The sequence below is a fragment of the Nyctereutes procyonoides genome, unplaced genomic scaffold (genome assembly GCF_905146905.1).
Source record: "Nyctereutes procyonoides isolate TBG_1078 unplaced genomic scaffold, NYPRO_anot_genome, whole genome shotgun sequence".
NCBI lineage: Eukaryota > Metazoa > Chordata > Mammalia > Carnivora > Canidae > Nyctereutes > Nyctereutes procyonoides.
Window position 1 is genome coordinate 2,877,402 of NW_026575140.1, and position 19,596 is coordinate 2,896,997.

Below are 19,596 nucleotides of genomic sequence, written 5' to 3' on the forward strand. Positions count from 1 at the left end.
CCATGAAGATATGCCACAGTATGACTCAGAAAGGCTCGGTTTTAGAGCAAATATATGAATACATCATCACTCCTGGCGGGGGCATGTAATATTTATAATCATCTATACAAATAAGATAGCGTAGCCTTAATTAAAAGGGTTTCAAATAGTAAAAACTATAAAAAATAATTTTCCAAAGAAAAATCCATTTCAGTGTTGAAAACATTTAAGAAATCAGATCCAGTATTTTGTTCTCGTTGTTCTCAGTCTACATAGTAAACACTGGGGCCTAGAAAATATAAGTGATTTCCCCAACGTCAAGATGAATTACGAGCAACATCTTGTTATCAAACTCTGTACAATGTTATGTACCAAGTACTCCTGGATGCTTCAATATTTCTGCTGAAGAGAAGGGATTAACATCTTCCTTCAAATGTTCACTCAAAACATATTTACTGTGAGACTTCTGGGTGCTAGTCCTCACCTGTAGTAAGCAAAGTAGACAACTCGTTTTCTTCTGGGGGGGGGGGGTCGGGGGGATGGATTCTGATCCCAAGATACAAAGTGATATGAGTGAACTGCTTTGATGATCTGACATTATTGGGGTTGTTTCCTATAATAAGAAATGTCTCCTATAAATTACACGTTTGATCCTTACCTGCCACATGGTTTGTGGGGCATCACATAACTGTTCTTGAGCTAGGATTCAGATCTCCTGGGTTATCATTCTGGGATTATCACTTACTGTTTGGCTTGGGCCCTATTACTCTCCCCGTGAACATCAGTATCCCTACACATAATGTGTAAACGATGCCACCTGCCCCGTTATCTCCCAACGCCACTAACGGGATCTAGGGAACAGCAATTCCTCAGAGCACCTTTTGACAAGTAAAGTATTACATTATTTGCTGTACATCCCTCCAGTTCCTCCTATGTGCTTAGCTCTCCAACGAACATAAGCATTCTTTTTTTGCCCGTCTCTCTTTTTTTCCCTTCTTTCCCCTTATCCAGTGCCAGCCAAGAATACAGAGATGCAGTAGAGCCTGATTGAATCTGTCTCATGGTAAAATTTGTTTTTTTAAGGACACATATCAATACCTGAAGTGTTATGGGAATGATAATGTTGGTTCCACATCCTCCAGATTGGTAATTTGGCCATTTAAATTTGCTAACCATTATGCATTATGTATCAGAATACCATGTTACACTTTAGCATCTGCTTTATGACAGAAAAATGAAAGAGGCAGAGTAGAAAAGCACATCTACAGGAAAAGGTATGTTTTTGAGAAAAGGTTTCTATATATTCATTTTTGTTAAGTTCGTATTACCTAGGTGATCCAAATATCACAGGTGAAATTTTTGAATTAATGAGTTTTGTTGGTTTTGGTTTTCAAGATAGGAAGGTATTTTGATATACAACATCTCTAAAGGTCACATGAATCTCAGTTATTGGTCCGATGTGTCTTATAGGCAAAGGTCTATAAATTATAGTCTTTTTTTTTTTTACATTTGGTATCTTACCAGTTTTTATCAATTACATCATAAATTATACTAGGGGGTTTGGAATTCCATTTATTAAGTATTTCAGTGATGGACCTCTTTGTAGGTTATGCTTTGATTTGACTGAAGACCAATTGATCGTGGAGAATAAGACTCTCCAGAGATGAAGGAGGCAAGACTTCCCACTGGGCTCAGTTTACAGAATTCTGCATGAATCGTCATTACCTGCCTGAGTTACAGATCAGGAAATATATATTTGGTGTTGCACAGCTCTCCTTACCAACGTATCTGCTTACGTAGAGACAGACAAACACCCAGCTGATTTGCACCTCTGTTCCTTTCAGAACACCCCTGAGAGGGCCAAACTGTTCAATTCCCTGGGATCCAGGGACATAAGAAACATGCTTGTGATTCGAACCCACAGCCTCCCTTGACGGCATGCTGACTTTGTGCTCGCTGTCTGAATATTCAGCTCTTTCTACACAATCTGCCTCCAGAGTGCAGCTTCCCTGGTGAAGCTGACCGTCCTCTCCCAGCTGCGATTCTTCATGTCCCCACACTGAGAAGCCAGCACCAGAGTCCAGAACCCAAGGCGTCCTCAGGGCCGCATCATTTACAGGGGAAGGACTTATCACTCTGCAGACAAAAGCAGCCCGGGAGACCAGTGCTGACCATCAACACTGACTATTTCTGCAGTAATAAGGCAGTTGACAAAGCTACCTTCTCAGCAGGGAAACTGGAGAAGCAGCTGCTAATTGCTCTGTTCTAGAAGCATCCTTTCCTTCCTTAAAAAGGGTGGGGCTTCCCACAGATGTGCATCCTACATCCCCTTGCATAGGTTTCTCTTTTTGTCCCCCAGGAATTTCCCAGAGGTTTTATTTCCATTTGGAAAAAGCTCATATTTAACTTGTCCCCCCATTCCCGATGATACTGGAAAGAATGCTTATATTTCTCTGCTTTAATTTTAAATAACTAGAATAGAACTATATTTTAAGATAAAGGTTTTTACCAAATTGCCCCACCCCTTTCTCCAGAGGGTCTCATGTATAAAATTATATGGAGTTCATGCTGAGAAATGGTCAAACAATCTGGGGGAGAAATAGTAACATCTTTCCTTTTCTTGCACATTTGTTTAAAGAGAGACTCTGATATCAATGACCGTTTTTCAATTATTGTCCTTCCAAAGCTTCTTTTCCTAATACTTCATAAAATGCTGACAGGAAAAAAAAAAAAAAAAAAAGCTGTCTCCCTACAGTTTCCCCAGAAGCCAGTCTTTTGAAAATATATATTTTTTTTAACAGAATGTTTCATAACTATGAATAGGCCTCTTGGGAAAATACTGAAAGGCATTGTCTCCACTTAACCAATATAAAGACTGAATTTTCAGAAAAGAATCCCACTCAGATCTCATTTAACCATGACAACCATTTTCAGTACCTAGAGAATTCTATGTTCAGTGCTGGGTGCTGGGATAATGAGACAAATAAAGTATGTTCTTGCATTCAAGATCATGAAACACTCATGCAGCAGGACAGGGTACACATGAATGACAGACCAGATGGACAGATGTCATCAGCAATGTTCATCTGTTGCTTCTTACTCATCAAATTGTCTAAGTCAGGTAACTGAGGTTTGAACACTAGCTGGCAACTTACTCCTCCTTGGTCTTGGCGATCTCCTTGCACTTTGGCATTTCACTTTTTAAACAGATAATATTAGTAACTACTTCATGTGATCTTTATTAGAATTAGATGAGTTAATACATGTAAAAAGCTCAGAAGAGTGCCATATATGAGAAGCATTCAGTAAGTGTCTTGTACCTGGTATATGCAAGTGCCAGTAGCAATTATGGATACTTTTATAGTAAAAGACATGATCTAGTTAGTAATAATACCTAGATACCTGGATACAGCTAATAGAAGTCACAGACACGTAGAGTTACTGCAGGACAGCGTTAAAGTATATGATCCACTATTGGTTCTAAATGGTAAAGAGAGACTTACACAGACCCTTTGATCTAAACACTTAACATTAATGGATGACATTTGAAATGAGGAGACAAATGAAATGACTGCACTCAAATGCAAATAAAGTATATATATATATATATATATATATATATATATATAATTTTTTTTTAAATCAGGCATTTAGTAAAAACAAATGAGAAAAGAAAAACCAATAATCTTTCTGTTCCCTAAGTCTACGGCCATTTAGTACTGGATTGTATAGGCCTGAAGGGTGAAGGGAAAAGAAAGTTGCTCCATTTGCTTTAATCATGGTCTAAGACAGGAATTTCCTGACTCCAGATATAAGGCAAAAATAAAGAAACCAGTATATTCATGAAATTTATCAACACAGCTTCAGTATCTGTGGAGAGTGCAAAGCATATACACAAAGAAGTTTTTCTAACCACAGAAATTTAAAAGGAAAAAAAAAAAACAAAAACAAAGCAAAACATGAAGAATATATTTCAACATGAATGGAAGCAAACTCAAATGTAAAGCATGAGAGAACTGCAAATAGTGACCAAAGAAATTCAAACAATTCTTAATCATAATAAAAATATAATTGCTTGTGATAAAAACAAATGCCTACATGTCTTCAATGAAGAATTATATTAAATATTTAAGTAAGAAATAGTATCAAGCAATGAAACTTCTTTAGAATACAGAGGTAGGAACACTCCCCAGGTTATTTTATGATACCCACATTATACTCATGAAACCAGGATAAGTCCTTACAAGGAAAGCAAATTACAAACCAGTACCCCTCATTAGCAAAGGTCTAAAATCCTTTTAAAAATGTAAACTGAGTCTTTCACTATGTAAAAAGTTTAACATATCATGATCAAGTGGGGTTTGTTGCAGGAATGCAGGTCGGTTTAATGTTGAAAAAATCAACTAAGGTAATTAACAATGTTAACAGAATATATGGAAAAAACATTATCATCTCAATGTATGAAGAAAATATGTTGGCAAAACTCAGTGACCTTTCATTTTATATGCATATATATCATATACCATAAATAATATAAATATAACAAAAATAGATAAAATTTACTAAACCTCACAGCACACTTGAAATACAATGAAATTTTCATATTTATGAAGGATATCAACAAAAAACATATCTATTATTATAATCAATACTGAGAAACTTAAATGTCTTGTTAAAATTGAGAACATGGTAAGAATAGAATTCTCTCAAATTGTATTCATCATTATATTGCAGGAATTAGCCAGAGCCATCAACAAGAAATAAAAGACACTTAGATTTGAAAAGGAGAAATAAAACTATATTTGCAAGCAATATTGTATCTGTACACATTTACAAGGGATCTACAAGAAGTATTACTAGAATTGATAATGACTTTTAACGAAGTCTCAGGATAAAAACGTCAGTATAAAAATAATAAATGTATTATCAACAGTGACAAACCAGTAATTAAAAGTAACAATGACAATGATGATATCAACAGAAATCAGAATAATTAATCAAGAATATATTTTATAAAATACATGCAAGACCTGTACACTAAAAATTGCAAACAGTGCTGCCAACACTTGTAGACAGACAAGATTTAGTTCTTGACTAGTATTGTCCAGAAACCGCCCTCATTTCCTTACCAAGTGGACATTTCCATAGGACAATGGTTTCATCAGAATAAAATAAGAAGAGCCAGAGAGAGATTGTGAGTAACACAAACTCAGAAGTGACATGCCATTATTTTTGTCGTATTCTATTTGGCTGAAGGGAGTCATTGGATCTAGCCCACACTTAAGGGAAAATCCTGTGCCAGTATATGGATATTATGAGGTGGAAATCATTGAGGGCTGTTTTTGCAGCTGCCCACCACAGCAGCTAAAGGGCAAAAGTGATTATTTCAATGCATGTGTTTAGAAATATCCAAAATGCTATACTCCTGTATGATATACAAAGAACATGTTTCCAATCTGAAAATCTGAAGTAGAAGAAAGCTCTTTTAAACCATTAGAGGCATATATATGTAAGCCCATCTGCTGCTTAATGTGGAAACTTTAAAAGCATTCTTAGTAAGTAAAAAAACAAAGCAAGTTTGGTTTCCATCATTATTTCTATTTCAAATTTACTGAATATACTGGGCTATATAATAAGGTAGGTAAAATAAATCACAGCTATATGAATTGGAATGAGATTAAAAACCTTTTCAATTTTTAGATTGCATGATTATTCACATATGTTCAGACATTTTGCTTTATAAAAATGTAACATGCATGCAAAATATTGTTGTGGACATTAGCATTAACAAATTAGAAAATACAAGAGGAAAAAAGAGAATTTACACTCATAATGCAACAACATATAAAAATATAAGTAAACCTGCTAGGAGAAATAAAAGATATTGAAGGAGTAAAAAAAGAATTGAGTAAATGGAGAGACATACCATGCTCATGGATGAAAAATTTCAGTTGTTAAGATAGCAATTATTTCTCAACTATCCTATAAATTCAGTATGATTTCAATCAAAATCACATTTTAATTTACCTGAATGAGTATATCATAACATATAAATGGAAGAATATAGATTCAATTTACAAGACTATGAAAAAGAAACATCTGAAATCACTTCTCCTACCAGATACCATGCCTAATTTAAATCTACAGTAATTTAAGATATAACAATGAGACTGAAGAAAGAGAAATTAGAAAAATCAATACCATTTACAATTGCACCCAAAAGCATAAGACACCTAGGAATAAACCTAACCAAAGAGGTAAAGGATCTATACCCTAAAAAGTACAGAACACTTCTGAAAGAAATTGAGGAAGACACATAGAGATGGAAAAATATTCCATGCTCATGGATTGGCAGAATTAATATTGTGAAAATGTCAATGCTACTCAGGGCAATTTACACATTCAATGCAATCCCTATCAAAGTACCATGGACTTTGTTCAGAGTAGACCAAATAATCTTAAGATTTATATGGAGTCAGAAAGACCTGGAATAGCCAGGGAAATATTGAAAAATAAAACCAGAGCAGGGGGCATCACAATGCCTGGTTTCAGGTTGTACTACAAAGCTGTAGTCATCAAGACAGTGTGGTCCTGGCACAAAAACAGACACATAGATCAGTGGAACAGAATAGAGAATCCAGAAGTGGACCCTCAGCTCTATGGTCAACTAATATTCGACAAAGCAGGAAAGACGATCCACTGGAAGAAAGACAATCTCTTCAATAAATGGTGCTGGGAAAATTGGACGCCACGTGCAGAAGAATGAAACTAGACCATTCTCTTACACCAGACACAAAGACGAACTCAAAATGGATGAAAGATCTAAATGTGAGACAAGAATCCATCAAAATCCTAGAGGAAAACACAGGCAACACCCTTTTTGAACTTGGCCACAGCAACTTCTTACAAGATACATCCATGAAGGCAAGAGAAACAAAAGCAAAAACGAACTATTGGGACTTAATCAGGACAAAAAAAAACATCTGCACAGCAAAAGAAACAGTCCACAAAACTAAAAGACAACCTACAGATGGGAGAAGATATTTGCAAATGACGTATCAGATAAAGGGCTAGTATCCAAGATCTATAAAGAACTTATTAAACTCAACAGAAAAGAAACAAACAATCCATTCATGAAATGGGCAGAAGACATGAAGAGAAATCTCACAGAGGAAGACCTAGACATGGCCAACAGACACATGAGAAAATGCTCCGCATCACTTGCCGTCAGGGAAATACAAATCAAAACCACCATGAGATCCCACCTCACACCCGTGACAATGGGGAAAATTAACAAGGCAGGAAACCACAAATGTTGGAGAGGATGCGGAGAAAAGGGAACCCTCCTGCACTGTTGGTGGGAATGTGAACTGGTGCAGCCACTCTGGAAAACTGTGTGGAGGTTCCTCAAAGAGCTAAAATAGACCTGCCCTATGACCCACTGCTGGGGATTTACCCCAAAGATACAGATGCAGTGAGATGCCAGGACACCTGCACCCTGATGTTCACAGCAGCAATGTCCACAATAGCCACACTGTGGAAGGAGCCTCGATGTCCATTGACAGATGATGGATAAAGAAGCTGTGGTCTATGTATACAGTGGGATATTCCTCAGCCATTAGAAACGACAAATACCCACCATTTGCTTCAACATGGATAGAACTGGAGGGTATGATGCTGAGTGAAGTAAGTCAATCGGAGAAGGACAAACATTATATGGTCTCATTCATTTGGGGAATATAAAAAATAGTGAAAGGGAATAAAGGGGAAAGGAGAGAAAATGAGTGGGAAATATCAGAAAGGGAGACAGAACATGAGAGACTCCTGACTCTGGGAAATGAACAAGGGGTGGTGGAAGGGGAGGAGGGCGGGGGTTGGGGGTGACTGGGTGATGGGCACTGAGGGGGGGCACTTGACGGGATGAGCACTGGGTATTATGCTATATGTTGGCAAATTGAATTCAAAGAAAAATAAATAAATAAATAAATAAATAAATAAATAAATAAATAAAAATAAAGTAATTAAGATAAACTAGTTGAGGAGGAGAGGATTAGAGGTCATACATAGACTAAGTGAACTAAATACAGAAACGAGAAATTAAAGCAAAAGACACATTGAAAACTAGGCTTGGGACATAAACAATATTGTAAATCAATGATTAAAATACAGACTTTAATATATAGTATTGAAATTATTTACTATTTATATAAAGAAAAGCTAGCTCTTACCTCACACATAATTCTAGGTTTACTAATAGTCTAATATCAAAAGTAAAATTTTAAACTGCTACAAAAATACCTTTACGATAAAATCATCCTACTATACAGAGGGGACTCTTATAGTAGACAGAAAAAAAGCAAAAAAAAAAATTAAAAATTGAAGATATTTATTATGTCAAAAATAACATTTGTACAAAATAAAAGATGGGTGAAAGACAAGCACAGACTAGCATAACATACTTGTAACAAATGTAAATGTAAACTATTTAATACTTCAGTTGTATTAAAAAAAATCATAAAAAATCTATATAGGGGACACCTGGGTGACTTGGTGATTTAGCACCTGCCCTTAGCCCAGGGCGTGATCCTGGAGTCCTGGGATCGAGTCCCACATTGAGCTCCCCGCATGGAGCCTGCTTCTCTCTCTGCCTATGTCTCTGCCTCTCTCTTTCTCTCTCTCTCTGTCTTTCATGAATAAATAAATAGAATCTTTAAAAAAGAATCTACATAGAAGGATAAACAACCTATTAGAAAAATGGACAAGGATAATTCATAGAGGAAGCAACTCCAAAAGCTAATAGATATAAAAAAGTAATCAGTCCTCTTTAATCAATGAACTACAAAATAAAATAAGTATTAGTTATAATTCTTTATATACTCTTCTGTATGACCAGGAAAAAAATATTTTAAGACTTATTTATTTGAGAGAGAGAGAAAGAGCATGAGCACTTGAGCCAGGGAGAAGGACAGAGGGAGTGAGAGAGTCTCAAGCAGACTCTCTGCTGAGTGGGGAGTCCCGTGTGGGGCTTGATCCCAGGAGCCTGAGATCATGACCTGAGCCAAGATCAATAGTCAGATGCTTAACTGATTAAACCACCCAGGTGCCCCAAAAATATTCTTTTTTAAAGTGTGATGCTACTGATGTGTTTGGATATGTGAAGATATCCCCTTTCACTGGGATAAGCAACTGCACCAGTTTACCTACATGGGTCATGAGATGCTCTGTGCTAAAATTGGGGAAGTTCCAGACAAATCAGAGCTAGTGGGTCATCATAGTGGGTTTTAAATTGGTTTAACAACTTCAGAAGACAATACTGCAGTGCTTAATATTAGAATGCTAAACATTGCAACATGGGAGAGGGAGGGAAGGAGAAAGGGAGGGAAGGAGTAAGAAAGAGGTATGTTCAACAAAAGGAGAATGAACTTTGGTGTGTTTATCAGACTTACCTGTGAGCACCTGTAACAAAGATACATAGAGCCAGGCTCACTGCAGTGGGATAGAACTTGGCCTTTGTATTTTCCAAGTTTCCCAGGTGATTCTGATACCTGCTAAAGTATGAAAACCACTGCATTAGGGGCTTATCTATCGGCACAGATAAATTGCCACACCTAATGTTGGGCAGGAGTAGCAAGTTGCAGAGTGCCATATAAAGTATGATTAAATTTATTTAAACTTTTAAATCCTCTGACACAAGACTATATCATGTGTATAGATGTATACATAATGTATTACATATTAAAACACGCATGGGAATAATAAACATAAATTTATATTTGTGATTACCTTGGTAGAGGGTAATAAAATAAATCACAGAGTTTTTCCAAGGGGGCTTCAGATATGTCCCAAATTCCTTATTTCTTCTAAAACAATAAAAATGTAGCCAATGTAGTGTAATGTTGAGATTCAGTGCAGTAGAAAATTGAATATTCGTATATTTGAAATACTTCCCAAAATAATTTTAAGAATATAAGAGTATGAATATATTATAATTCCTATTTTGTGAAGATATATTTAACAATTTATATGGTTATGGAAGAAATGGTGTATCATTTCCACTGTTACATTTATATCTATTAATTACTAAAATTCTCCTTCAGCTATGACAAGGCAGAGTCTTATCATTATGTGTGATTCTTGTTTTCCTATGTTTCATTTTTGTATTTTATCAGAAATGCCATTAACACAATAAATAACTAGCATATGACTAAAATTTGCAGGCATAGTTGTCAGATTAGTTGGGTGACCATAAATGGCTTCTGCTGTTACTTCCTGCTTGGTTGTATATAGTATGATGAATACAGATCATAGAGTGTGCTAATAATCATATTTATTCTTCAAAACTAAGCTATTTTATCACTAAAAGACTGTATGAATGCACAATGTCTCCAAATATGAAGGATTAAAGAAATTATGACTTTTAATCATTTGCTTTTGATTATTCTTCCTCTAACCTATCACTGAAAACTGAACAGTACACATTAACTGAACAGTACAGATTAACTTTCATCATTAGTGATACAGCATAGTGAGCATTGTTCAAGCAATGGGCTTGATTTGAAAGTATGTGAGACAAATAAAATATGTCCTGACACTACCTCATCCATCTGGGCTGTAGTGAAGTTGCCTAATGAACATCACCACTCACAGAAAAGATGACAGGAATGGTTGCAAATCAAGCTTTGAAGAGTCCACTAGAGTAATCTGGCTAGAGTGTGATGTGCACACCTTATACAGTCGTAACAACAACAAAAAGTCCTCATCATTTATTCAGAAAGGTCATTTTAAATGAGTTTTTCTAGGCTCATGCAAAAGATTGCTTTCTTTCAACTGTCAATTTGATTTGACTTGACTTGAAGTTTCAATCATCATCATAGAGCTCTATAATCTCTTGCAATTTATACTGCTTTTAAGCCTTAAAAAATAACTGTTGGCAAATATAAAAATAATATGGCAACCCACTGGTAAAACTGGAAAATTGATAGTGTCAAAGAAGTAGAGGAAGTCTAAGTTTGGATGAGTTTGGTTCTGGGTTTGTTTGCTTGTTTGCTTTGCAGATTCATGAGTTACTTATTAGAAATCTTTCCAGACTTCTCGGCTGCGTTGGGTCCTGGACTTTGCAACAGGAAAACTACAACCTATGGGGTAACAGTGAAGCACAAAGCAAGATTGGGTCATTTAGAATTTAATAAGAAATTGAGTAAGGCTGTTATATGATTTTGGATGAACTCCATGGGAAAAACAACACAGAAATATATCTTTGAATATTTCTAAGATATTAGCATTGATAAAACTTTTTATAAGCTTTCATTTAGTCTTCAAATTAGAGGGAAAAAAAGACTATTTTTATCAAATTCAAAACAACACTATCTACAGTTTATGGTATTTTTCCAAAAACGTTTCCTGGAAAAGTAGGGTTAATGATGTGGGGGATAGAGTATGAAGTTATGTAGTTGGGTTGTGGTTGGTGGGTTATAAATAAGAGAAGAGCTGGGATTGTAAAGACCAGAGTGTCCTGGAAACCACACACAGATTAAGAACAGTTGGGAAATAAAAGAAGGTATCCCAGTTAATTTTTGCAAACATCTTTACAGATACATCTATGTCCACATACAGTTCATAATTTGGGGAAATGCTTATTAAATCTCTTCTACATGCCAGATTATTCCAACACACTTGATACTTTTAGTAGAACAGAACAACTCAATGAGCTTAAACTTGGAAATCTTGGAAGATTTCTTGCTCTCTCTTCTGTTCTCCCATTGTAATTTGGGAGGCAGACAATTTAGGATAATTTATTCATCAGAATGGTAAGAGAGGAAAAAACTAGAGATTATTTGTTTATTCATTTGATTAAAGAACTCACTCTTACATGAATAAATTTCTACTTTTATTTTCAGTATTGTGAATTTCCCTAAATTAAAAGACACAAGTTAATATTTATATCTCTTTATCTATATAGTATAAATTTTTCAAAAACTGAAAATTATGTGTTTTGAAATCTTTTGGCAAAAGTCTCAGAAGGAATTATAAAAGCTTCATCGAAACTCTGGGTTTGGTAACAGTGTAAGGTCTGGAGTTAGATTCAAACATCACTTGGAAGTCCTCTGAAAAGTCACCAAAGAAGGAGCACTTAGTACCTGTCTTAACTGAGTTATCTAATAAGCCAAAATGTGTGTGCCAAGAGTTGAGATTGCCTGTCATTTTCTTAGATTCATTGAGAAAGAAGTACCATTTGTTTCTATTCAACATTTTAGGCTGACTTGCTTCACCTTTTAATCAGTTTGAGCCACAGCTTCGTTTACTAATGGTATTAGATTTCATAGTCCTTTTCACATGCACATGTCATCTTTAAATGTTTTGACCCTAGTTAATAACATAGGGATAAAGATTTGGGCTGAAGAAGGTTTTGACACTAAATGGAATTGTCTTTGATGTTCAAACTATATCTAAGTTAATAGTTCACTCCTTAGAGAGATGAGCTGCCCTGACAGAATCCCAGAGCTAACCATTTAATCTATAAGGAACATAAAAATACTGGTTCTCAATACTGGCTGCACATTATAATCATCTGGGGAACATTTTAAACTTCTGACATTGAATTCCACCACAGGCCATTTCGATTGGGATGCTTGGGAGTGGACTCTGCATCGGTGCATCTCCAGGGTTTCTAGTATACCCTCTGCTTTGAGAACCATTGGTATAAAACAGTAGCTCTGAATATGTGTTTTACATACTTTCTACATCAATATCATCTTTGGTACTGATGGGAACGCATTATAGCGAATCAAAATCTGATGGTCAGGAGTGGTGTCACGAAGATGATACAATAGGAGGCTCCAGACCCTGTTACCCCATGGAGACACCAAATTAAAAAGATGGACTTCTGTGAAAACTCCAGAGAACAGTTAAAGAGTTGCAATACTCAAGGTCAGTGCAAAATGAAGAATAATGCACTCAAATGGGTAAAATAATTCACTGTATTTACTTGCCATAATCCTCTCCCCTAGCATTCAGCATGGCATGATCACAAGAAAACTCTCAAGATCTCTACTTCCTCCGGAGAGAAAGAGAATAGTGGAATATGCACATACCCTTTTGGCATTCTGAAGGACTTCCCAAGGGTCTGCTTTCTGTCTCCCGTGATTTGGAGCACTAATGGAAACTAACACAATGTGGATGCCTGGGGGCTGCTGAAAACAAAAGTGAGCACAGGGCATTCTTGAAGCACAGGAGAGATGGCACAGCTACAGAAAGGTACTGAAAGGAGTAAAAGATTATGAATGCCTGAAAAATAAATGGCCTAAGAGTTTGGCTGGGAAAATACACATACAAGCTGAGGGAAGATGTATCCCTACAACAGGTTTGAAAGGTCCCTAGAATTTCTAGTTGGGCTGACTGGTGAAGGTCTTCCAGAGCTTACAAAGCCAGCTAGTAAAGACTGGAAAATGTGGCTATCTTTCAACTACCCAAGTTTCAATAAATTATAAGGTATATATATATATATATATAAAAAAAACAGAAATATACAAAAGAAGAAAATAAATCTCCAGAAATTGACTCTAAGGATTCAGAGCTCTATGAATTCCTTGACAAAGAATTCAAAATTGATCTTAAAGATGTTCAATGAGCAAAAAAAGAGAATATAGATCCATAACAAAATAAAATTAGGAAAACTAGGCATAAACAAAGTTAGAGTATCGAGAATATAGAAACTATAAAAACCCACAAATTTTGGAGCTGAGGAATATAATAATTGAATTGAAAAATTCACTGGACGGATGCCCGGGTCGCTCAGTGGTTGAGCCTCTGTCTTTGGCCCAGGTCATAATCCCAGGGTCCTGGGATTGAGTCACACATCAGGCTCTGCACAGGGAGCTTTCTTCTCCCTCTGCCTGTGTCCCTGCCTCTCTCTCTGTATCTCTCATGAATAAATAAAATCTTTAAAAAAAAAAAAGTTCACTTGAAAAGTTCAAATCAGACTTGGTCAAGCAGAAGAACTAATTAGAAAATTTGAAAAGATGTCATTTGTAATTGAGGCAAATGAGCAAAAAGAATTAGGAACACAAATAAGTGAAGAAATCCAAAAGGAAGATAACAATAAGCATTACAATAACAATATGAATTACAGGAGTCTCAGAAAAAAAGAGAGAAAATTGCAGAGAGCCTATTTGAAAAAATAATAGCCAAAAATATCTCAAATTTGAGGAAGGAAGTAGATATACAAATTTAAGAACTTCACTGAACTCCAACCAGTAAAACCCCCATGAAACTCACACTGGAACCCCAATGAAACTCACACTGGAATACTTTTCAACCAAATAGCCAAAAGTCACAAATAGAGAATCTTGAAAATAGCAGAAAAAAGACATTCATCACATGGAAGGTATTAAGAGGATAATATTACCAATGGATTTCTTAGCAGAAACTTTGGAGGCTATAAGGGAGTGGGATGATGTATGCAAAGGGCTAAAAAATAAAGTAAAATAAAATAAAATAAAATCCCAGGACCCTGGGATTCTGATCATGAATATTGTATTTGAGAAAGCTCTCCTCCAAAAATGATGAAGAAATTAAGACTTTTTCAAATAAACAGAAGCTAAGGGAATCCATTACTCCAAGACCACTACTCCAAGAAATGATGAAGAGAGTCCTTCAAGTTGAAACAAAAGTTTGCTAAACTGCAACACACACACACACACACAAAATATGAAAATAAAAAGCTCTCTGATAAAAGAAAATATGTAGACAAATATGGAATCCTGCAGGGTTGTAATGGTGGTATAGAAATTGCTTTTCATTCTGGTAAGAATTTTTAAAAAGAATAAAAAATTAATCTGTATAAATGAATACAAAATGTAAAAAAGATATAATTTGTAACAATAACAAAGTATAAAGGATAAGTAAATGTAAAGGAGCATATGATTGAAGTTATTATTAGTTTAAAATAAAATGTTTATAATTTTAAGATATTTTATATAATCCTCATGCTAACCACAAAGAAAATACCTTTAGAAGATACACACATACTCCCCTCAAACACATTGTAAGGACTCAAACCATGTAAGTACAAAGAAATCAAGAAAACACAAAGGAAGGCAGCAAGAGAGGAGAAGAGTAGCAAAACAGTTCTAAGCCATCCAGAAAAAAAAAGAAACCAAAATGGCAATAAGTGTCTCCATATATTACCTTAAAGCACATACACTAAATTTCCTAATGAAAAGACAAAGATAAGCTGAACACACAAAAATCTATCTCTGCTGTACATAAGACTCATTTTATGTCTGTATGTATGTAGGTACATACCCGACTTACTTTAGATCTAAAGATACATATAGACTAAAAGTATAGAAAGAGATATTCCATATATATGCTAGCCAAAGGTGAGCAAGGTGATCATATTTATCTCAAAGTAGACCTTAAGTCAAAAATTATTATAAGAGACAGAGAAGAAAATTATGTAATTAGGAAGGGGTCAATTCATTAATAAGCTAATAATAAATATATTTATATACCTGAAATCAGGGCTCGGAAATACATGAAGTATGTACATTGACATATGTGAAGGGAGAAATATACAGAAACACCATAATGATTGGAGACCTTAATATCCCACTTTCAGTAATTGATAGAAAAAGCAGATAGAAGATCGGTAAAGAAACAGAAGACTCGAAGAATGTTACAGACCTATCAGACCTGACAGACATATGCAGAATATTGTACCTTACAACACAACACAACGCACAATCTTGTCAAGTGTACATGGGAAATATGCAAACACTGAAAATATATCAGTTTTCCTTTTACTGACCAAAATGGAATGAAACTAGAAATCAAAAGGAAAACTGCTAGGTTCACAAATATGTAGAATTGAACAACACACTTTTAAACAACCAATAGGTCAAAGAGGAAATTATAAGAGAAATTAGAAAATATATTAAGATGGATGAAAATGAAAACACAGCATATCAAAAATTATAGGATCTAGTGAAATGGTACAAAGAGGTAAGATTATGCCAGCAATATTTATATTTTTTTAAAAGTATTCAAATCAACTATCTAAATTTATATCTCAAGGATCCTGGAAAAAAATAACTAAATCCAAAGTTAGCAAAGAAAAAAAAATAATAAAGATTAGAGCAGAAATAGAGAATAAAAAGACACAACAGGGAAAAAAATAAGCAAAACTAAAAGTTGGTTTTTTGAAAAGACCAACAAAATCAACCTTTCCCTCAAAGAGACCTCTCTGCACACTTTAAAAGCAGATGCCTGAAGGTGAAGATTCTAAGGTAACAGGAATCTAGGGGCCAGGCATGCTCCTGTGCAAAATCTTCAACAGACAAGCTGGCAGACGTCTGTCCAACTGTCTGTCACCTGCTGCGGTCGTGGACGTCTCCCTGGGACAAGGGCAGTCACAGTGGTGGCTGCTGCGGGAGCCTACACTGCCCGGTGCTCGAGGACTGTAGCAAACCAAGGAGCAGTGGCTGAGGGGCCTAGGGGCAGCCCCCAAGGCTACACCCCCCCACCCGGCAGGGCAAGGGAGCCAAACATGTCCACCTCCCGGCTTCTCCCTGGAAGATGCTTGACCACATGCCTTCCTGGCTGCTGCCTGCAGGTCATTCCCCATCAACCTGCATCTAGGTGCGAACGGTGACCTAGTGCCCCTGGTACACTGCCAGGCCTTGGCACACCTGACACTGCCGTGAGCCACAGAGAACAAAGAAGGTGTCTTGAGCAATAAAGGTTTCAGAGACAACCAGGAGCCCAGGCTGTGCTGATGGACAAGGTTCTTCTCCCACAGGAGACCATTCTGTCAAGAACAGGGGAGGTGGCTGCTCTGGTCTAAAGCGTAGAAACCAACACCGAGTCCTAGAAAATGAAGAAACAGAGCAATCCAGTCCAAACACAAGAGCAAGATACATCTCCAGAAACTGATCTTAATGAAACAGATATAAGTGGTTGACCTGATAGAGAGTTTGAAATCACGGTGATAAACATGAGGGTGATGGGAGAGCCATGAGCCGGGGAAAAGGTCACACGTCAACTGTCACGGTTCAATGTATTTATCAATTAGACTGGACCATGAGCGCCAAGTCGTTTGGCTACGTATTGGTTAAACACCACTTCTAGGGGCATCCGTGAGGAGGTTTCTGGATGAGATTAACTTTGGAGTATGGAGACTCAGTGAGGTAGATTGTCCTCCCCAACCTGAGCGGACCTCGTTCCCTGAAGGACTGAACAGAACGAAAGGCTGAATAAGAAACAATTCTTTCCCTTTGCTCGACCGTCTTTAAACTGAGACATCAGTCTTCTCCTGCCTTTGGACTCAGATATAAATTTAGACTTGCACTCAGGCTTAACCCAACTCCACGGGCTCCACTGACCCTGAGGCCTTCGTAACTACATTGGGATTATACCCTCAGTTCTCCTAAATTTCCAGCTTGCTCACTGATTGCAGTTCTTGGGTTTCTCAACCTCCATAATGGACGACTGAGCCAATTCTTTACAGTAAATACATTTATAAATTTAAAATAATATATAAATACATAGTGTTTGTTCTTGTTTTCTGTTTCTCTGGAGAACTCAGACTAAAAAATAGGGGATTCTAGTGTGGATGTGGACCTAGATCTAATATAATAGCTGATAGTTATTCAATTCAAGCAAGGGGGTGGGGGAAACAGCCAAACTTAAGCAAAAAAAGGTAATTTATTAGTTTTTGTAACTGAGGTGTCCAAAGGTAGGTCTGCCTTCAGGTATAGACGAGTCCAGTAATTCAAATTTATCAAGTCACTCTCCTTCCTTTCCTCTCTTCCTCTCCTTTGTCTCCCTCCCTCTTTCTTTCTTTCTTTCTTTCTTTCTTTCTTTCTTTCTTTCTTTCTTTCTTCTTTCTTTCTCTTTCTTTTTCTTTCTTTCTTTCTTTCTTTCTTTCTTTCTTTCTTTCTTTCTTTCTTCTTTCTTTCTCTTTCTCTTTCTTTCTTTCTTTCTTTCTTTCTTTCTTTCTTTCTTTCTTCTTTCTTTTCCTCTTTCTCATATTTACCTATCACCTCTCTATCAATCTAATCTAATTTAACAGAACTAGTAAGAACAATGTCCCCAGTGAAGGCACAGATAGAACAAAGGGAAGAAGTCCTCAAGGACACATTTCATTTTGTCATGCAAAAGAAAGGACATCATTTATCTCTCCAAATTCCCAGGGATCAAATTGCAGGGAAGGATATCCGTCCTATTTTGGAGCCCCTTAACACTGATCATTGTGTTCAAATAGATTAGGTCATAGGTTAGGTGGGTTAACTTCTTGCTGAAAGAGGAAACGGGACCATATTGGTATCTCTATCAGAACTGTTTTTAATAGGGAAGGATGCTTCTCCCAAAGCAAGTTTGCTGGAAAATAAATACAGCGTAACCACTCCTGGCCTCCTCTACCTTTGGTGCTGGGACCTAGTCAGTTTTTTCTCATGGGAATCTGTGGGGTATTTTTTAACCAGTGTTATACAATGAAATGTGTTTGAAGGTCTAAGGAAACACAGAAAAGCATCTCTGCCCACTACAGAGGAGAAGTGGTGAAGATCATTTGAAAAATGAAGCTGGGGGTAATGTATCAAACTTGTGTTTTGTGAAGATTTGCCAACATGGTTCAAACCACTATGCATTTGGCATTTGTGCAAATTACTCAGATTACTCAGACATTTCTCTTCTTTCTTCTTGCCTCCACTGACACGGACCTGAAAAATCTCTTTTTTTTTTACTTTCTAATTGATCATCTGCACTATATTTTCTGAAGACCCTCATGTCAACATTTAGGCAAGTGAAATGCCAGTGCCATTGCAAATGGGGGAATAAATGTGCAACTTGAACATTTTTATAATAATTACATTAGACAAAAACCGCATTCCAGGGAGTTTTTAATGGGTCTAATAGAGGCCCAGAGACTCAGGGGAGCAGAAGGCTATAGGCCAAAGAATTTCAACCACCCGAGAAGAAAACTAATGGCCCATTAAAGCACACCCTGGAGTGCTTTATCGCTGTCATTGGAATTAGAATATATATCTTTGTTTTAAAATAGAATGCTGCTTTGATGACATTTTAACATGTTGCCTGCCTTTTCTCCACTATCCGTACCTTAAAAAGTTAAGCAGGAATTAAAATAAAACAGAAGCAAATTAAAACTTTGATTTCAAAGAGAAACTAGAGGCATTATGCAACTGAATTATTTTATAGGGCTATGAAATTATGCTATAATACAATTATTTTCCAAAGGAATTGGGGTAGAAGGTATTTGGATTGTGGGTGCAAACAGGGAGTTAATGCAATCCTGAAAATACCATGCCTGGAATAACTTTCCATTGATTGATTTAGGATTTTTCAGTTACTATATATATTCAGATATCTCTGAATTCCTTTTAGTCAGGAAGGTTTTAACATTTGAATTGATCCATAAAACTCGTTGGTAACACACATGTGAAAATTGCAATCTTTGTAACATTTTTCTAAAGGACGTTTTGCTTGAATCCACGAGAAAGCAATCCTTGCCTTGAATGGATAACCTCTGAAAAACAGTGGTCTGTCCCTCTGGATTCCGTAACTGTAGGATCCTGCTAAGTAAAATGAATTTCAGCAGTG